Source organism: Bos indicus, chromosome 20 (genome assembly GCF_029378745.1).
Source record: "Bos indicus isolate NIAB-ARS_2022 breed Sahiwal x Tharparkar chromosome 20, NIAB-ARS_B.indTharparkar_mat_pri_1.0, whole genome shotgun sequence".
Lineage (NCBI taxonomy): Eukaryota > Metazoa > Chordata > Mammalia > Artiodactyla > Bovidae > Bos > Bos indicus.
Genome location: NC_091779.1, coordinates 36554599 through 36575502, shown reverse-complemented (window position 1 = coordinate 36575502; position 20904 = coordinate 36554599). Strand labels below are relative to the sequence as shown.

Sequence of the window (20904 nt, the reverse complement as noted above, 5' to 3'; positions counted from 1 at the left end):
AACCAGTCAATCCTGAAGGAAATAAATCCTGAATATTCATTGGAAGTACTGATACTAAAGCTGAAACTCCAATACTTTGGCCACCTGATGCAAAGAACTGACTCATTGGAAAATACCCCTTTGCTGGGAAAGACTGAAGGCGGGAGGAGAAGGGGACGACAGGATGAGATGGTTGAAAGGCATCACTGACTCAATGGACATGAGTTTGAGTAAGCTCCAGGGGTTGGTGATGAACAGGGAAGCCTGGTGTGCTGCAGTCCATGGGGTTGCAAAGAGTTGGACATGACTGAGCGACTGAACTGAACTGAATGTTCCATTGTGTATATGTACCACAACTTCTTTATCCATTCACCTGTCGATGGACATACAGGTTGCTTCCCGATTCTGCTGCTGCTGCTGCTGCTGCTAAGTCGCTTCAGTCATGTCCGACTCTGTGCGACCCCATAGACGGCAGCCCACCAGGCTCCCCTGTCCCTGGGATTCTCCAGGCAAGAACACTGGAGTGGGTTGCCATTTCCTTCTCCAATGCATGAAAGTGAAAAATGAAAGTGAAGTCGCTCAGTTGTGTCTGACTCTTAGCGACCCCACAGACTGCAGCCTACCAGGCTCCTCTGCCCATGGGATTTTCCAGGCAAGAGTACTGGAGTGGGGTGCCATTGCCTTCTCCAGCTTCCCTATTCTAGCTATCATAAATAGTGTTGCAATGAATGAGCAATGGGATACATGTGTCTTTTTCAATTTTTATTTCCTCAAGGTATATGTCTAGGAGTGGGATTGCTGGGTCATATGGTGGTTTTATTCCTAGTTTTTTAAGGAATCTTCATACTGTCTTTCATAGTGACTGTATCAATTTACATTCCCATCAACAGTGCAAGAGCGTTCTCTTCTCCACACCCTCTCCAGACTTTATTGTTTGTAGATTTTTTGATGATGGCCATTCTGACAGGTATGAGGTGATATCTCATTGTAGTTTTGATTTGCATTTCTGTAATAATGAGTGATGATGAGCATCTTTTCATGTGTTAGCTATCTGTATGTATTCTTTGAAGAAATGTCTGTTTAGTTTTTTTCCCCACTTTTTGATTGGGTTGTTTGTTTTTCTGGTATTGAGTTGTATGAGCTGCTTGTATATTTTGGAAATTAATCCTTTTCAGTTGTTTCATTTGCTATTATTTTCTCCCATTCTGAGTGTTGTCTTTTCACCTTGCTTATAGTTTCCTTTGCTGTGCAAAAGCTTTTAAGTTTAATCCGGTCCCACTTGTTTACTTTTGTTTTTATTTCCATTACTCTAAGAGGTGGGTCAAAGAGGATCTTGCTTTGATTTATGTCATCAAATGTTCTGCCTATGTTTTCCTCTAAGAGTTTTATAGTTTCTGATCTTTACATTTAGGTCTTTAACCCATTTTGAGTTTATCTTTCAGTATGATGTTAGGAAGTGTTCTAATTTCATTCTTTTACACGTAGCTGTCCAGTTTTCCCAGCACTGTTTATTGAAGAGGCTGTCTTTGCCCCATTGTATATTCTCACCACCTTTATCAAAAATAAGGTACCAATAGGTGTCTGGGTTTATATCTGGGCTTTCTATCTCATTCCATTATTCTATATTTCTGTTTTTGTGCCAGTACCATACTGTCTTGATGACTGTAGCTTTGTAGTATAATCTGAAGTCGGGAAGATTGATTCCTCCACCTCCATTCTTCTTTCTCAAGACTGCTTTCACTATTCAGGGTCTTTTGTGTTTCCATGTGAACTGTGAAATTTTTTGTTTAGTTCTGTGAAAAATTCCACTGGTAATTTGATAGGGATCACATTGAATCTGTAGATTGCATTTGGTAGTATCATCATTTTCACAATATTGATTCTTCCTACCCAGGAACATGGAGTATCTCTCCATCTGATTATGTTGTCTTTGATTTCTTTCATTAGTGTCTTATAATTTTCTGTGTACAGTTCTTTTGTCTCCTTAGGTAAGTTTATTCCTAAATATTCAAAAAGAATATTCCTAATTCTTTTTGTTGCATGATGAATGGGATTGATTCCTTAATTTCTCTTTCTGATCTTTCATTGTTAGTATATAGAAATGCAAGTGATTTCTGTGTATTGATTTTGTATCCTGCAACTTTGCTAAATTCACGGATTAACTCTAGTAATTTTCTGATACTATCTTTAGGGTTTTCTATGTACAGTATCATGTCATCTGCCACCAGTGATAGCTTTACTTCTTATTTTCCAATCTGGATTCCTTTTATTTATTTTTCTTCTCTGATTGCTATAGCTAGGACTTCCAGAACTATGTTGAATAACAGTGGTGAAAGTGGACATCCTTGTCTTGTTCCTAATCTTAGGGGAAATTCTTTCAGTTTTTCACCATTGAGAATAATGTTTTCTGTAGGCTTATCATATTTGGCCTTTATTATGTTGAGGTAGGTTCCTTCTATGCCCATTTTTTGAAGACTTTAAATCATAAATGTGTGCTGAATTTTGTCAAAGGTTTTTCCTGTGTCTATTGAGATTATTATATGGTTTTTATCATTCAATTTGTTAATATGGTGTATCACATTGATTGATTTGCATATATTGAAGAATACTTGCATCCCTGGAATGAACCCAACTTGATCATGGTATCTGAGCTTTTTGATGTATCGCTAAATTCTGTTTGCTAAAATTTTGTTGAGGGTTTTTGTATCTATGTTCATCAGTGATATTGGCCTGTAGTTGTCTTTTTTTGTGTTGTCTTTGTCTGGTTTTGGTATCAGGGTGATGGTGGCCTTGTAGAATGAGTTTGGAAGTGTTCCTTCCTCTGCAATTTTTTGAAAGAGTTTTAGAAGGATAGGCATTAGCTCTTCTCTAAATGTTTGGTAGAATTCTCCTGTGAAGCCATCTGATCCTGGGCTTTTGTTTTTGGGGAGATTTTTGATCACAGCTTCAATTTCAGTGCTTGCAATTAGGTTGTTCATAATTTCTATTTCTTCCTGGTTTAGTCTTGGAAGATTGAACTTTTCTAAGAATCTGTCCTTTTCTTCCAGATTATCCATTTTATTGCCATATAGTTGTTCATAAGTCTCTTACAATCCTTTGTATTTCTGCATTGTCTGTTGTAACCTCTTCTTTTTCATTTCTAATTTTGTTGATTTGATTCTTCTCTCTTTTCTTCATGATGAGTCTGCCTAAAGGCTTGCCAATTTTATCTTCTCAAAGAAAAAGTTTTTAGTTTTATTAATCTTTACTACTGTTTCTTTCATTTCTTTTTCATTTGTTTCTGCTCAGATCTTAATGATTTCTTTCCTTCTACTAATTTTGGGGTTTTTTTTCTTCTTTTTCCAGTTGTTTTAAGTTTAAAGTTATGTTGTCTATTCAATGTTTTTCTTGTTTCTTGAGGTAGGATTGTAGTACTATAAGCTTTGCTCTAAGAACTGCTTTTGCTACATCCCATAGGTTTTGAGTTGTCGTGTTTTCATTGTCATTTGTTTCTAGAAGTTTTTTGATTTCCCTTTTGATTTCTTATGTAACCTGTTGGTTATTTAGAAACATGTTGTCTAATCTCCATGTGTTTATGTTTCTTACAGTTTTTTTCTTGTAATTGATATCTAGTCTCATAGTGTTGTCATTGGAGAAGATGCTTGATAAGATTTCAATTTCCTTAAATTTACTGAGGTTTGATTTGTGACCCAAGATGTGGTCTATCCTGGAGAATGTCCCATGTGAACCTGAGAAGAAGGTGTATTCTTCTGCATTTGGATGGAATGTCCTGAAGATATCAATGAGATCCATCTCATCTAATGTATCATTTAAGACTTGTGTTTCCTTATTAATTTTCTGTTTTGATGATCTAACCACTGGCGTATGTGGGGTGTTAAAGTCTCCTACTATTATTGAGTTACTGTCTATTTCTCCTTTTATGTCTGTTAGTGTTTGTCTTATGTATTGAGATGTTCCTATGTTGGATGTATAGATATTTACAATTGTTATGTCTTCCTCTTGGATTGATCCCTTGATCATTATGCAGTGTCCTTCCTATCTCTTGTAATCTTATTTATTTTAAGGTCTATTTTGTCTGATATTAGGATCGCTACTCCAGCTTTCTTTTGCTTCCCACTTGCAGGGAATATATTTTTCCATCCTCTCGCTTTCAGTCTATATGTATCTTTAGGTCTGAAGTGGGTTTCTTATAGACAGCATATATTTGGGTCTTTTTTTTGTATCCATTCATCCAGTCTGTGTCTTTTGGTTAGAGCATTTAATCCATTTACATTTGAAGTAATCATTGTTATATATGTTCCTATTGCCATTTTCTTAATTATTTGGGGTTGATTTTGTAGATCTTTTTTCTTCTCTAGTATTTTTTGACTATATAAATCCGTTTAACATTTGTTGTAAAGCTGGTTTGGTGGTACTGAATTCTCTTAACTTTTGCTTATCTGAAAATCTCTTTATTTCTCCATCAATTTTGAATGAGATGCTTACTATAATCTTGGATGTAGATTTTTCCCTTTCAGTACTTTAAATATATCCTGCCATTCCCTTCTGGCTTGCAGAGTTTCTGCTGAAAGATCAGCTGTTAAACATATGGGGTTTCCCTTGTATGTTACTTGTTGCTTCTCCGTTCCTGCTTTTAATATTCTTTATTTGTGTTTAGTCTTTGTTAGTTTGATTAGTAGGTATCTTGGTGCATTTCTTCTTGGGTTTATCTTGTATAGGATTCTTTGTACCTCCTGGACTTGATTGACTATTTCCTTTTCCATGTTGGGGAAATTTTCAACTATAATCACTTCAAAAATTTTCTCATACACTTTCTTTTTCTCTTCTTCTTCTGGGACCCCCTATAATTCGAATGTTGGTGCGTTTGATATTGTCCTAGAGGTGTCTGAGACTATCCTCAGTTCTTTTCATTCTTTTTACTTTATTCTGTTCTTCAAAAGTTATTTCTACCATTTTATCTTCCAGCTCACAGATTCATTCTTCTGCTTCAGATATTCTGCTATTGATTCCTTCTAGAGTATTTTTAATTTCAGTAATTGTGTTGTTTGTCTCTGTATGTTTATTCTTTAATTCTTCAAGGTCTTTGTTAATTGATTCTTGCATTTTCTCCATTTTGTTTTCAAGGTTTTTAATTATCTTTACTATCATTACTCTGAATTCTTTTTCAGGTAGTTTGCCTATTTCCTCTTCATTTATTTGGACTTCCGTGTTTCTAATTTGTTCCTTCATTTGTGTAGCATTTCTCTGCCTTTTCATTATTTTTTTGTTTAACTTATTGTGTTTGAGGTCTCCTTTTCCCAAGCTTCAAGGTTGAATTCTTTCTTCCTTTTGGTTTCTGCCCTCCTATGGCAACCCACTCCAGTATTCTTGCCTGGAGAATCCCGTGGATGGAGGAGCCTAGCGGGCTATAGTCCACGGGGTCACAAAGAGTCAGACATGACTGAGCGACTTCACTTTCACTTTATGATTGGTCCAGTGGTTTGTGTAAGCTTTGTATAGGGTGAGATTTGTGTTGAGTTTTTGTTTGTTTTTTCTCTGATGGGCAAGGCTGAGTGAGGTGGTAATCCTGTCTGCCGGTGATTTGGTTTGTGTTTTTGTTTTGTCTGTTGTTTAGATGAGGTGTTCTGCACAGGGTGTTACTGGTGGTTGGGTGATGCCGGGTCTTGTATTCAAGTGGTTTCCTTTGTGTGAGTTCTCACTATCTGATATTCCCTAGGGTTAATTCTCTGGTAGTCTAGGGTCTTGGAGTCAGCGCTCCCACTCCAAAGGCTCAGGGCTTGATCCCATGTCTGAAGATGACCCAAAGCTGGCGGGGATATCAAATTTGTTGGAGAAAAAACTGAGATTCAAAATGAGCTCAGAGGGGCTGGAGTACTGGACTGTTCCAGCCTCTTCATGGCCCGAGTGGAGGGGAGCCATTGCCATGGGTTCTGCCCTTCAGCACTGGAGATGAGAGGAGGAGAAGGAACTGGGAAAGGAGTAAGGACAAGAGGGGATGGGAGTCACAGCAACTGTGCCAGAGGCCATAGAAAGAGGAGGAGGTGGACGAGCAGGAGGAGGTGGCAGCTTCTGTGGCAGCTGCCCAAAATAAGGATGTTTAGTATTTAGTGGGTACATACTGGTCCACCTGAACCAATTGCTAAATTGGTGAAAGCTTCCTGTTCTCTGAGTAAATATTTTCCTGAGCACCCTCAGGGTCCCCTTTCCTCCAGCGGAGACATCCCCCCAGAGCACATTCAAGCCCACTTCCCTACATTCTGGCTATAAAGAGGTTCCATCTGGCATTAGGGACCTGCATGTCCCTGACTCCATCACAAGGGCTCACATCCATTTGCTGACAAGTCCTTGCCCAGAGCCCGGATAGCTGTTAACTACTTTGATTATCAGCCCCGCCTTTAGGTGATGCAGTCTGCAGCCTCCGGCTGGACCATGCAACCCTGCCTGTGGAGCGGGGATGTGTTCTATCACACATGGCTTTTTTGGTGTTTGGGTCGATTTTAACTTTTAATTGGAAAAGCTCTTTTATTTTCAGAAGTGTGTACATTTCTATAGCACAGTGCTAACCCTGATCAATCTGGAGAGGATTAGGTAAATTTTTATAACTGAAAGGAAACAGGAAATTCATTTTTAAGTTTTGTGGCTCCAACACATTAATGTGATTTTTTGTTTAAGTATTGAATGCCATTCCAGAGACACGTTTAAGTTCTTTATAGTCAGAATCAGATGGCAGTACAGCTTGAAAAGAAAACAATAAAATATCTATTTGTTCCTTTCAAGCCTGCCTGTTTTTCTTCCCTTCACAAACAGCCATCTAAGTGAGACTGGAAGGCCAACCTTAGAGGAACCTGTTGTTTCTCCTCCAAGAGATTGTTCTGTGTCTAGAGAAGCACGTGTTCTGATTTAATTAGAAACCGGTGGGGCACTGGGCCGGCTGGCTGGCTGCTCTGGCCGCCCTGGAAGCCGGAGGGCTGAGTGGAGGCCAGGGAGTCTGAGCATATCTTTGGGGTAAGAGATTTGGTTACACAAGGGAGGGGAGCTGATGGCTGGTCCGCTCATTTGGGGAAAACTTTCTGGGTGGTAGGAACTAAGGATAGGGTGTAAGAAACTGATACACTGGGAGAGGGGTGAGGTGAGCAGAAGAGGCCAGGCCCTGGCTGCCTGTGTCAGCCTGCGGAGGGCAGCTTCGCCTCTCCCCTGCATCTCCCCGTCTCCCCCAAATGGAGTTCACGGGACTAAATCGTGGTGGGGTTTGCCTGGTGCCCATTTCCACAGCTCTTCCTCCTCACGACCACCCAGATAAACCCACTTCTCAGGGCGCTGGCTAACGGGCTAACTTCTTGGTCATCCTTTCCAGGCTTTCGTGAGGTGGTGGAATGGAGAGGAAGGCAGACAGTTCTTGAATTCCCTTCCTCTGAAGCAGAGGCAGTAGCTTCTGTGTCTTCTCCCTCTACAGCTGGAGTCTCCTGCTTTTATACCTCCTGCTCCATCGTGTCCTAACCAGGGCTTACAGACTTCTCTCCCCCGTGGGATGCGGATCCTGCGATGCCAATGACCAGAGCTTCCCTTGTTTGTAGAGCCAGCATCTGGCGCTGTATCTGCACAGATTAATTCAGTAAGTGGAATATATATTCATCAGTCAAAGGCAGGCAAAATCCAGGCTAGATGGGAAAGAGGACTGACATTATTGTGTACATGTGACACAGTGATACTGCTTTCACAGAATCAAAGGGCAGTGAAGGCCTTGAGTGCCTGGGGAATCAGGAGTGTGAGTCACACCAGGAGAAGCAGAGTGGCGCAGGTGGGATCAGTAAGATTTTAGTCATGGCATGGTCTATGAGCTGGGAAATTGGTTGTCACGCAATGTTGAATAGTCACTCAGATTTATCCACAACCCTCCAATGTTCATCTCAGACATTCTGGCCAAATCAGTGTCCTATTTGTATAATCTACATTCACTTTGCTTCCAGTTTGAATTTCTTGTGTATTCCATTCCCACCCTATTGGAATTAGCTGAACTCATTTGTTGAATCCTCACAGTGAGCCTAGGGGGTACACCTTGCTGGTATTAACCCTCACAGGGGCTCTGGAAGGTGGGGACCATCCTCACTGTGCATGTGAGGCTCCGGGGCTCAGACTGGTCCCAAGGCAGGATGGCCCTGTGCTTGGAGAGACTCTTTCCAGACTCTGCCGCTTATAGTTATGGGACTTAGGGGGAAGTTACCTAACCACAGTCATTAAAACCAGAACATTTGGAAAGAAATCAATGTTTGTCTTGGCCAACCCATGCTGGGCCAGTGCATTAGAGCGGCTGTGGTAGTGAGTGACTTGCTCCGTGTCAGATGCACGTGTATTTATGAGAACTGTGTGACCTCTATTGTTTCCTTTCTCTGGGACGCGAGGAGAGACGGCTGTAAGCGGCATTCCTTCAGTTGTGCTAGTTCCGGAGTTGGGAAGAACCTGTTCAACTCACAAGCTGGACAGGCCTTTCTCTTGGACCTGAAAGATTTATGACCCGATCATCCAGAAGCCCCACCACAAAAACCTCATTGAGCTGGTTACATGTTATCTTCCGAATATCAGCTCAGATGAAAAGGACCGTCTGGCCCACTGACAACGATCCATTGGCTTCTGCACAGTGTATTATTGTCCAACGCTTCCTCGGGAGCTATAATTAGGTGATGGTGTAAGGAGGCCACGGTGCGCGTTTGAATAGCGACTCTATTTGGGTCATGATGTCACTCACTCACTCGGGTCCCTTCTCATCATATGGCCTTCACCAGAGTGTGGTTGGAATTCAGCACACATGAAATCAGACCTTCACTGAGTTTTTCATGAAGTAATGATAGCTCTTGGGATGAAGAGCCTTTACATATCTGAAATAATTATGACTTAAGAGTTGAAGTTCTGGGACCCCACTTTTTAGCTCTTTAATCTGGACAAGCCTCTTAGAGACTTCCTTTGTTCATCTGCTAATTAGGGTTCACGGTACTAGTAACTTCTATGGGCTATAACATATGGTGTATATATTACTTGCCTTTCCCCCATCATACCCAATCAATGACTACGTCCTGAATGTTCCCCCTCTGAAGTATTAATATCTCTCAACTCTTTCCATGGTTCTCTGTCACCATCCCAGGCCCAGCCACTGTCCACTCTTGGCTTAGATCATTGCACTAGCCTCTTCACTGCACCCACTCTTATGTTCCTCTAATAGACAGGCTGCTTCCACAATCATCTTGTGGGTCAATCTCCTGGAACACAGCCTCCAGCTTCAAACCTTCCAGTGGTTTGATCTAAGCCGTTCTCTGAGGCTGAAGCCCCAGTTCCTCATCTTGATGGTCTGTCCTTGTCTGTATCGCAAAGCTCAGGTCCTACCACGGGTCTCCCCCACTCCCACCACCGCATCAGCATTCCAGCCAAATCAGCTTATTTTCAGCCACTCAAATACCTCAAGAACTCTCCTCTTTAAAAGCCCTCTGTACCGGTTGTTCCTTCTGCTTAGCACATTCTCTACCTGTTCTCCACCACTTCCCTGCCTTGCCAATTCCAGATGCTCCTTTGAGAACCAGTTGGAAATGCTGCTTCCTCGGGAAATCCTCCTGAGATGTCCCCCGCCACCTCCACCATTATTATAATCTCCTGATAAACAGGCATGCTCTACTTCCCAGCATATGTCACAACTCCAATTAAATAATTACCTGGAAAGCATTTGTTTAAAGCTTATCTTCCTCTCTGGACTCTTTCTAAAACGTGGTTTCATTTCTAGTATACTAAGCGGCACATAACGTTCACTCATAAAACATTGTGGAGGGATGAAACTTGTTATTCCTCTCAGCACTCAATCCTGCCATTTTTTGCAGTTGAATATCCTTGGGTCACCTTTGCTAGTTAATCTCCAGCCTCCTCTTGGTTGAGGATAGAAGGCTCTGTGTGAAGGAACCCCATCTCTAGGTTTTCCTGGCCACCGAGGGCTGGGTGGAGAGCACGGTAGGAGTTAGAAGAGAGTCACTAGGCTGCTGAGTGTTACAGCTAGAAAGACACTTAGGGTTCAGTGAACCCCTTGGCCACATTTTAAAGATGCGGAAACTGAGGCCAAGAGAAATTGAAAGTTATGCTCAAGAGTAGAGCTAAGGAATGGATTCAGTGACCCTAAAATATTCTTTTCTCAGGCATTAACACACACATAGAAAACATATTTATACACAGTTTGTAGAGCATTTTCTATTTCATTACTGTTGCTCTATTGATCTTTATAGCAGCCTTGAGAAGAAGGTAGGGCAATCGTTCATCCTCGTTATACAGACGAGGAAATAAGAACAGGGTGTCTGGTGACTTATGCCCACATCCAAGGTCAACCCAACTTACAAGTGCAAAAGCCTGAGTCCCCGAGCTTCAGGTTCTAGGGTGCATGTTTTTTCCCACCACATTGCTCTGTTTTTCTTACAAATAAATACTTGTGTGTGTGCTTAGGTGCTCAGTTGTGTCTGACTCTGCAACCCCATGGACTGTAGCCTACCAGGCTCCTCTGTCAACAGAATTTTCAAGCCAAGAATACTGAACTAGGTTGCCATGCCCTCCTCCAGGGAATCTTCCTGACCCACGGATTGAACCCGCATCTCTTGCATCTGCTGCATTGGCAGGCAGATTCTTTACCACTAGCGCCACCTGGGAAGCCCCCAAACAAATACTTGGGCAACTCCATTTCTGGTAAGAAATGCATCAGCCAGAGTCTCAGATGGGAGCAGAGAGAAGTTCTGTTTCATTCTCTTCCTTGCTCACTTAATGGCTGTGATGTCTGTGACTCAGGCTTCCCTCTGTCAGGTGACACAGGATAAAGTCAGAGGAGGTGATGGGGTGGGTGTAGGTGCTAAGCAGTCAAGGCTAAGCCCTCGCTCTGCTACTCACAGCTGGGGACCCTAACCAGCTCATCAGGAGCCGCTCTGAGCCTTAGGTGTCCAGCTGTAAAACATAGGTACTTGTTGCCTCTCTCTAGCATTGTTCAGGATTAAATGAGATAGTGCTTAAAAGACACAGAGAAAACAGAAGGCACTGCTTAAGCACTATTTATCCTAACACCCTGGCAGCCTGCAGCAACAGAGTTGAGAAAAAAATGTCAGAAAAGGTCAGCCTTTGGGTCAGAGAGGTGTAAGGAGTTCTCAGGAGGGCACCATGAACCCTGAGGTGTGGTTGAAAGGGGAGGTTTGCAGCTGATGCAGACTGTATTTTAGCCGCAGTCTCTTCGGCTGCCTCCTGATTTCATCAGTCTCCGTGTGTCCTGACTGCTGCTTCCGTGCCTTGCTTGCAGTGAGTGGGGGTGGAGTTGGGGGACTCACTTGTTGGGGGTAGACAGTGTCCGAGATGCCCCCTTCACCCCAAAAGAATCAACACATTTCTGCCCAAATTATGTTTCCTATCTCTGCATTTGGAGTGGGGAAGTTAAAAAAAGGAATGGGAGAAAACGTTTATAAATTCATCTGACTGCCAATCTGAAAATGGTTCCATTTCTTAGAGCCATTTGTGAGCTTTTGTTTTCCTAAGCTGCAACTTCACAAAATGCATCCAGAAACCACGCTTTAAGGAAATCTACTTGACCGAGCTGTGAACACTGCTGATTTACGAGTACCTTTCTTGGCAGTCTAGAAATTAAAACAGCATCCCTAATGGTGAAACTACAAAATCTAAATTGAGAATTTCATTATCGACATTTAAATTAAAATTTCATGGCAGACTCAGGAGCGAGGAGGCGGGGTTGTGGAAAGAGGTGGCAGATGATCAAAGTAGAAATCCAGTTTAAAAAAAAAAAAAAAGAGATCAGGTCATTCCTGGGGAGGGTGGTCCGCTTCTGGAGAAATGACGGCCCTGGGAATTTACCATGTCCCTGGGCTGTGCTTCAGCCCACAGGCTGTCACTTGTCCACAGATCAAGGAGAAGTCCAAGGGCAGACCCATCCTCCCCAAGGCCCCAAGACTGCGATGAAAGCAGAAGCTGGAATAATTGCCAGCGCAAAATCACTGTGGCAAAGGTCCGGAATCCTACCCTGGCATAGCGAGCTCGTTCTCTCTGGGTGGGACTCCTTGTCTAAAGAGGGGGCAGAGAACATCTGAGTCTGCCCCCACCGCAGGGCCCCAGGGCCCGAGTCCCCACACCAAGTCTCCTGTGCCACCATTGCCACCAAACCCCATTTTGAAGGGCACAGCTTCTTTTTCTAAAGAGAAGACAAAGCTTTCTCTCCTTCACAGAGTCATACAGTCATATATTTTTCAAAGATGGAAAATGATGAATCCAAGTTCATAAATGAGATATTCAGGATGGCAAGGAAATTGAGGCATGCACATACATATGCCTGGAAATATCTTCTTTGGTTAAGGAAAAGAAAGCAAGTGAGGTTGTTACTATGTGTGTGGGTGGGAAAGGAAGGTGGTCTTGGACTATACTGTCTAGCTTAGCTTAGTTAAATTGTCGAGCATAAGGAACCTAGTAGTAAGTGTCCAAGTGGACTGGGGACACAATTGTGATGGTGGGTCAACATGATTCCCAGCGTCGTCACTGTGTCTGGCTCCAGGTCCCTGTTCTTCTGCTTTTGCCCACAACCCTGGGCTCTCATCCCCGCCTCCAGGCCGTCAGTGATCACGTGGGTGCTGGTGACCCTTAACTCTTCATCCTCAGGCTCTACTGTCCATCTTCACCTTCAAGTCCCACAGGCAGCCTAAGGGCACCACATCCAATGTGGAGAACTGGTCATCAAGCAAGGGCACCTGCTGTGCCCACCGGTGGCTCCATCGATCCCATCATCCAAACATAAGCCTGGGAATAGTCACAACCCCAGCTTCTCCCTCTGCCCTCATGTCTAACCTGCTGCCACATTATTTCTTCTTTCTGTTCATCACACTGGTTTCCTCCTCTCCTTCCCACCCCAGCTATGACTGTCTTGGTTCAGACCTTCAGCTATACCTTGCTCCTGGGCTGTTGCAGTTGCCTCCAAACTGGTCTCCCTGGCTTCTCTAAGTATCTCCTCCAAGCCACGCTCCACACTGTTGCTGCAGGAATCTTTCTGCAGCGCAAATGTAATTTTGATGTGACCCTCAAGGCTTTGGGTCACCTGCAAGATGAAGTCCAAACTCATCACCAAAGCAGGTGAAGTTCCTCTGGCCCTGCACCCTGTCCATCTCTCCAGCCTTCTCTTTTATTCACTTCTCTAACTTCTTCACTCAGCACATGTTTATTACACCTGCTTGGTGCCAGATACTCTGCAGGTGAAGGGACATGGTGGTAAAAGTAACCATCACCCTGCACCATATAATCTGTCTACACAAAGCATGTGCTTAGTGGGCTGGCTGTAACAGTCAGCATTACAGATGCACTGTAGCTTCGGTTCTGGGGTTTCTAATTCCGCCTCGCAGGAATTAAACTGCTCTTTAAGCCAGTGTTACTTGCCTGATAGTGCTTTTCATACAAAAATTTCAGCTTTCAGCATTAACTCTGCTTGCAACTATTCACCCTTCCACCAAGGCCAGGAAAGTAGTCAGAACTGGCCCAGGCTTGTTGAGAGTATTCCCGGATCAATATTCTTAAACTACTGTCTTCACTGGGTCTCTCCACTGTGAACATCTGCCATGGTCTATGTTGTTGCTACTCAAGGCACGGTTTGAGGACCAGCATCAGCGGCATCACCTGGGAACTTGCTAAACTATCCCAGACCTGCTGAATCGGAATCTGCATTTTAACAAAGTCCTGGGGGGCTTTGTTTGTACACTGACGTTGGAGAAGGTCTGGTTGACGTAGACTGAGAGACGCACAGCTTCTTACTTGACACCACATCACTGATTGCTCCTCCAATAATATTCACTCCAGGATATCCTGATCTAAATCAGCTGGGGCCCTTAAAAAGCTCTCTCGTAATGTGTGTGCTTATGGCCTTAACTTTCAGACAGCATTCTTATTTTTGCCCACAGAAATCTGTCCAGGACTTATTCTTCCATAAGTGATTTCTCCCGAGACGCTGCCTTTATTTCCCCAATTGTCCATGTCCCACAATCTATCCCATGTCCACCCCCCTTCCGTATCAAGCCTGACATTCCAGATGCCTCACCGTGTGAGGACCCACTGTCCCTTTCTTCGCCTGGACATGAGTTGGGCAGCCTTCAGAACATACCAGATTTGTTCATTCACACTTCAGTATCTTAGCTGTTTAGGGGGTCACCTATGGAAGTCCTTTTACCCCTTGGGTCATGCTTTCAAGACCTAATTGTAGCTACATGATTTATTTGATGCCCTTCCTAGATGCATCAAAAGTATCAAGGCCACACTGCTCCTTCCCTTATCCAAACTCAGATCATTTGTCTATACCTATGATGTGGGCACCAAATCCTAGGGACCTTTGCATTGAAGTGTCAGCAGTTTTACTTGCTTACAAAGAAACAGCTGGATGATTCTCTTTTTCACTTTAAATTTTGAAATAATTTTAGATAAAAAAGTTGTCAAAATAATAAGAGGAGAGCTCCCATACACCTTTCACTCAGCTTCTGCTAATACTAACATCTTCCACAACCACACACAGTGAGCAAAACCAGGAAATTAACCTTGGTACAATGCTATTAATGAAACTACAGATCTTACTAAGGGAGATTTCTGAAGTTTTCCTACTAATGTTCTCTTCCTATTCCAGGATCCATTCTGTGGTCTCACCCTGTTTTAGTAGTCATGTCTCCTTAGTCTCTTTCAACCTGGGAATAAATCTTCTATTTCCTTGTTCCTCCCTCCCATGCTTGACGCTTTTGAATAGTGCTGGTCAGCTATGTTGTGGAATATCCTTCAATTTGAGTTTGATACTTTCTCAAGGCTAGACTGAGGTTTTGCATTTTTGGTAAAAATTACACATGAGTGATTTTGTGCCCTTCTCAGTGCATCATTCATGGACTTGATATTAATATATCTTATTGCTGATGATCTTAGCCTTCCTCACCTGGTTAAGCTCACTTCTGCTGAGTTCCTCTACTATAAAGTTGCCATTTTCCCCTTTACAAGTAATAACTATCTTGGGAGAGATATTTTGAAATTATGCAAATACCACTTTCTCCTCAAATATATGCCCACTGATTTTACATCCATTGGTGGATCTGCCTTCAAAATGTATCACTGTGGCACCCACTGTGTGTATATTCATAAACACTCAGTTGTGTGAGATAAGTCCCTGTTTAAATCATTCCAGTAGGGTTTTCTATTAAATAGACTTTCTTTGAATTGTCTTTTTAAAGCTGTTCATTATAACAGGGTGGCACAATCAAATAAATAAAACAGTCTTTCATGCATGCATCCATCCATCTAATATTTCTTTCAATTTTTTCATAAAATAAATCAACTACCAATCTTCATATTTCTCCCAGTTATGCCCTAACTGGTGTCCCCTACTCCCTGCTGTTCTGTTTGAATTACTACGTGAACTGGCTGTTTTGCCCAAATGAGTAAGCCAAGATAGGACCATTGATTTTTTTTGAGCAGATGGTTGTCTAAATCAATGTGAAAAATGAGATGCCAAACTGTTTTCCTGGAATGTGCCACTGCAGAAAATGCTGCTGTCATGGACATCTGCTGCTTGTGCCTGCTCAGTGGCTCACATCCCTCTCTTTAGGTCACAGCATCCAACTTTTTTTTTGCAGAATCTCCCCTCCTGTGTTCTTAGTCCATGTGGTTTCATGGAGCTGGCCCACCTGCTGGCGTCAGAGGTGTGCACATGCCCCAGGCCTGGACAGAGTTAGCCATCCCTTTCACCATAGTAGGGTTTCAGTGGTAAAGAACCTGTCTGCCACTGCAGGAGACTTAAGAGATTTGGGTTCGATCCCTGGGTCAGGAAGATTCCCCTGGAGGGGGGCATGGCAACCTATTCCAATGTTCTTGCCTGGAGAATCCCATGGACAGAGAAGCCTGGCAGGCTACAGTCCACAGGGTTGCAAAGAGTTGGACACAACTGAAGGAACTTAGCACACACACACACTGGCTGTAGTAAACGACTGAGAAATTGGCATCTGGTTCTAGTTGGCTAATCAGAATCTCTTCCAAAATCTTGGTGGCATTATTACTGGGTATTTAAGAGAGTGGGGCGGAAGCCTGAAGCTTCACTGGACATCTTTGCCACCGTGTGTGGGGAAAACAGACTTGAGAATACGGCCGACACAGTGAGAGATGGTGAAGTGGGAAGAGTGAAAGGGACCTGTTCCTTGTAATGTCAGTTGATCACCTGGATCTAGTTTTCTGAAGCGAGGTCCATCCCAGGACTTTTCAGTTTCATGAGCCAATCCGTTCCCTTTCATTGTATAAGACAGCTTGAGTTGAGTTTCTTCTACTTGTAACTCAAAGTCCTGACAAATAGATACTTTTTAAGTACCTACTACCCATGAGGACAGATGCTTGGGGCTCTGCAGGATTCAAAGACGAGCCAGAGGTGTGCCTTGCACTCTAGGAGCCCTCAACCTAGCACAAAACACAAGATCAGTGCACTAATATCCACATGAAAAGGGCCCATGTGATCAGCCTGATCCACCCAGGAAGAGCTTGGCTGTTGGACTGCGGTGAAGCGAGTGATGAATACCAGCTGGGGGGAAATTGGAGCATTGAGGAGATGAGGGACTTTATTATTCCTGGCAGAGGGAAAGGCTTGGGTGAGGTCCAACTGTGGAAAGTGTAAACATCTCAGTGTGTATTTTGAGATTTTGAGGTTCTATGGGTCATCCATAGTGACTGAAGGGTAAAGGTTAGGCTTAAAAGGAAGATTCAGGGGACCGAAAAAAAAAACCAACCTAGAGAAAAGATTAGTTTAAAACAAATTGAAAAGCTTTTGATTGGCAGTCTGAGGATTTGACTGGCAGCATGAAGGCAGAGCAGGATTCTGAGTAGAGGAGCTAGGTGATTAAGATGTATTTGGCAGCAGTGAGCAGAGTTGGAGAGGGCAGGGCTGGGCAGCAGGTGAGGAGGCCAATGAGACTGGCTGGCTGAACTTCAGGGCAGGGTTGGGGAGGATCAGACGTTAAAAAGAAGGCTGGAGGCGGGTGGAATCCCAGCCTCTGAGAACATGCTGCCCAGAGCCTTTGGCCATATTTGCTCAAGAATCTTCCTTGTCGTATCATTTGAAAGCCATACTTTTTATTTCATGCCAAACATTGTCAGAGGGAGCAGTGGCAGATTCATCCTGAACGTGAGCCAGCCGGCCTGGCACGCACACGTTTAATGGCATTCCAGACCTCGGGGCCTGGCAGGCGCCCTCGGAGCCCTGCCCCAGCTCTGGCTTCTGCCTCCCCGGAGTGAGGACCAGCATCCTTCTTCTTATTGGGTGACCTTCCAAGCAGAAAAAGTCCAGCCTGAGACTCCGACCTGACCCCACACAAGCTGCAGACAGCTCGGCCCTCTTAGTGATGCCTCTGCTTTGGACTCAGACTGGGAGCCATCCTGTTCACACCCTCTCTCCTCCTGCCCTCGCGTTCTCCCCACTTGCCCAGGCTTGAGCAAGTCCCATCAGTACCGCAATCACTAACCCTCGCCCAAGTCACCATCGTTTCTCGCCTCGATTCCTGCATCAGCCTGGCTGGTCTCCTGGCTTCCACAGTTTCAGTTCAGTTCAGTCCAGTCGCTCAGTCATGTCCGACTCTTTGTGACCCCATGGACTGCAGCACGCCAGGCCTCCCTGTCCATCACCAACTCCCGGAGTTTACTCAAACTCATGTCCATTGAGTTGGTGATGCCATCCAGCCATCTCATCCTCTGTCCTCCCCTTCTCCTCCTGCCTTCCATCTTTCCCAGCATCAGGGTCTTTTCCAATGAGTCAGTTCTTTGCATCAGGTGGCCAAAGTATTGGAGCTTATTCCTTACAGTGAATATCCAGAACTGATTTCCTTTAGGATGGACTGGTTTGATCTCTTTGCAGTCCAAGGGACTCTCAAGAGTCTTCTCCAACACCACAGTTCAAAAGCATCAATTCTTTGGCTCTCAGCTTTTTTTATGGTCCAACTCTCACATCCATACATGACTACTGGAAAAACCATAGCTTTGACTAGATGGACCTTTGTCAGCAAAATAACGTCTCTGCTTTTTATTACGCTGTCTAGTTTTGTCATAGCTTTTCTTCCAAACAGCAAGTGTCTTTTAATTTCATGGCTGCAGTCACCATCTACACTGACTTTGGAGCCAAAGAGTTCACAGTCTGCAACTCAGCAAAGCAACTAGAACAATCGTTCTTTAACATTACAAACCAGATCTTGTCACCCCTCTTTTTAAACCCTTCTTGTGGCTTTCTGCCTGAGTAAGAATAAAATCCCACATCCCTGTGGTGGCCCCAGGGACTCTGTGCTCTGACTCAAAGCATAACTGAATTTCCTCCTCAACTGGTTACCTCCTCAACTGAATTTCCTACCCTTCCCTTTGAGCCTTTCTGCTGCTTCCCTGCTGTCCTCTGCTGATGGCTCCCTTTCTCTTCATGACCCATAACCTGCCTCATCATAACAGAGGCATGTATCTGTCAGAATAGGTGCAGGCATGCTTCAGTAACAGATAATCTCCACATTTCGGTGGCTCCCATAACACAAGGCTAGTTCTCAACCATCAGGCCATGTCTGTTGTGGGTTGGCAGAGTGGCCTTGTTCATCAGAGTCACTCCAAGTTGACAGAACAGCCACTTTAACTGTTCCTGGTTGCTGTCCTCTAGAAAATGAAAGAGATGATCAAGAATGTCACAAGGGCCATTAAATGTTGGTTCACAAGAAGCCCATGTCACCTTTGGTCACACTCTCTGGCCAGTCACTGGCCTCAGTCACACACAAGAGAAGCCAGCTGTGTGATCTAATCACATAGCCAGGAATGGAAGGGGTCTGTCTGTATTTGGTCAACAGCATGAATGAACAGCACGAGAACTCATTTATCTGTGTGTGTAGCATGGATTAGAACCCTTGGTGTGTCTTCCAGTCCAGATGTTGTGAATGATGGCAGGGTTGGGGTAGAGACAGTGGAGAATGATGACAGGGAGGAGGGTTAATCACCTCTGCTCAAGCGCAGAGAAATGAGAACATAGCTGAGTTTGGTTGCTCACTGGACCAGTAATGCATGTTAAAAAAAAAAAGGGGGTGGTTATTTCTCTGGTCTTTCAGGCCAAGCATGGTGGCATTCTAGTGGTGGGGTGGAGCGATCCCCTTGGTCAGAAATAACTTACTTCTGGTGTCTGCAGTTCTTCCATTAGAGATTCATTCCTTTGATTCTATGATACCATTTCCCAAGTTGTGTCCGACAAAACACTTATATTAGATGTCAGCGTGTGCTCCTTGGTCAAATAAGATGGTGAGGTGCTGAGTTAAACAACAGTGAACAGGCCTTGATTGATACGTAACATGTACTGTCTCTTCCTGAGATGGAATCAAAATTTTCAGCATTTCGCCAGTTTTTAAAATCAAGAAACCCTTTCCTCCCTGATTGCTTCCCTAATGTTAACTAGATGGTTGGGGAAAGGCTGATCTGGGAGCCTTTTCAGTCCTCTGGTGTACGAGAGGCTTTTCATGGGAGAAGGAAAGCAGTGCAGACCAGGCTTTGAGAGGATGGGACAGCAGAGGGACTGGGGGTAGGGGACAGAGGGTCTGAGAGGGAGAGGTCGGCTGCGAAGATCAAAAGTGACCCTTTCCTCAGGGATGGATACAGAGCTGGAGTCGCAGAGTGTGAGCTCCTGACCCCACCCCACCCCCCTCACACACCCACCCTCTCTGCTCCCTGCTGCCCAAGCCACTCAGACTCCAAAGCTCCACCTTTTCAAGCCAACAGCACACCAGGCCGTCTTAGTCCTGGCTTAGCTCTCAAGTTGCTGCTGCCTAAAACACCCTCTTTTCTTCAACTCCAGTCTGGGAAATTCCTTCTCTCTTTTAACCATCTGTCAGGCATCCACCTCCAGAACACCATCCTTGATACCTTTATCCACCCCACAGCCTCAGCTGGGTTTACTATTCCTCTAAGCTCCCATAATACACTGTGTCTCTTCATCACTGCCCTCATCATTTGGTATTTTTTAAAAGATATTTGTTTACTTATTTATTTGGCTGTGCTGGGTCTTAGTTGTAGCTTGTGGGATCTAGTTCCCTGACCAGGGGTCAAACCCAGGTCCCCTACTTTGGGAGCTCAGAGTCTTAGTCACTGGGCCATCAGGGAAGTCCCACCACTTTGTACTTTAATATTCTTATTTGAGATGGCTGGATGGCATCACTGACTAGACGGATGTGAGTCTGAGTGAACTCCAGGAGTTGGTGATGGACAGGGAGGCCTGGCGTACTGCGATCCATGGGGTCGCAAAGAGTTGGACACGACTGAGCGACTGAACTGAACTGATTCTTATTTCTGTCCCTCTAATCTGGGATGCTCTTGAGGGCTTTATCTTTATATCCTTATATCCTCCTCTGCTAGGAGATAGATATTCACGAATTAATTGAATGAATGAGGCCCACGTACAAGAAGTGTGTTAAAATCCCCTACATGTCCCAATTGAAAGACTTCCCCAAGTTAAAAGGATCTATTCCGCATATTTGAAAACCTCATCTTGTTTGTCATGCCCACCTCAGCTGGTTCTCCTATCTCCTGGGGCCTAAAGTCTTCTCTTTGCCTTCCTCACCATCTGCTCTTCTGTCTGACCCGTTCTACCTCTCTTATCCCCTCATGTCCTGATTCATGTCTTCTCAAGAAGAGTGAGTGAGTCTTAGAAGGTTAACGGCCATGCTTAGGTTTGTTTCCTTGAACAGGAAGTAAATGCAAATATCCTGAGAAGACAATCTAACTTTAAGGGTGAGAAGAAAGTTTTTTGTTTGTTTATTTTATAGTTCAAGATTGGCTTTAATGATTGAATAAGATGGGGAAAACTAGAAAAAACCTGTGGGTAGAGGACCTGGACAGGTTGTTGCTGGCAATGCA

General features: G+C 44.0%; 1 long non-coding RNA gene across 2 annotated transcripts in view; it reads left to right on the top strand.

The window, feature by feature from the left end:
* LOC139178015 (uncharacterized) overlaps positions 1 to 20904 on the top strand; it is a 40282-nt gene that overhangs the window by 12471 nt on the left and 6907 nt on the right. The window contains exon 4 of one of the 2 annotated variants that reach the window (XR_011562444.1): positions 7433 to 7591. The exons of the other annotated variant lie outside the window; for it this stretch is intronic. This is a non-coding gene — a long non-coding RNA (uncharacterized lncRNA). The remainder of the gene's footprint in view (positions 1 to 7432; positions 7592 to 20904) is intronic. 2 annotated transcript variants of the gene reach the window in all.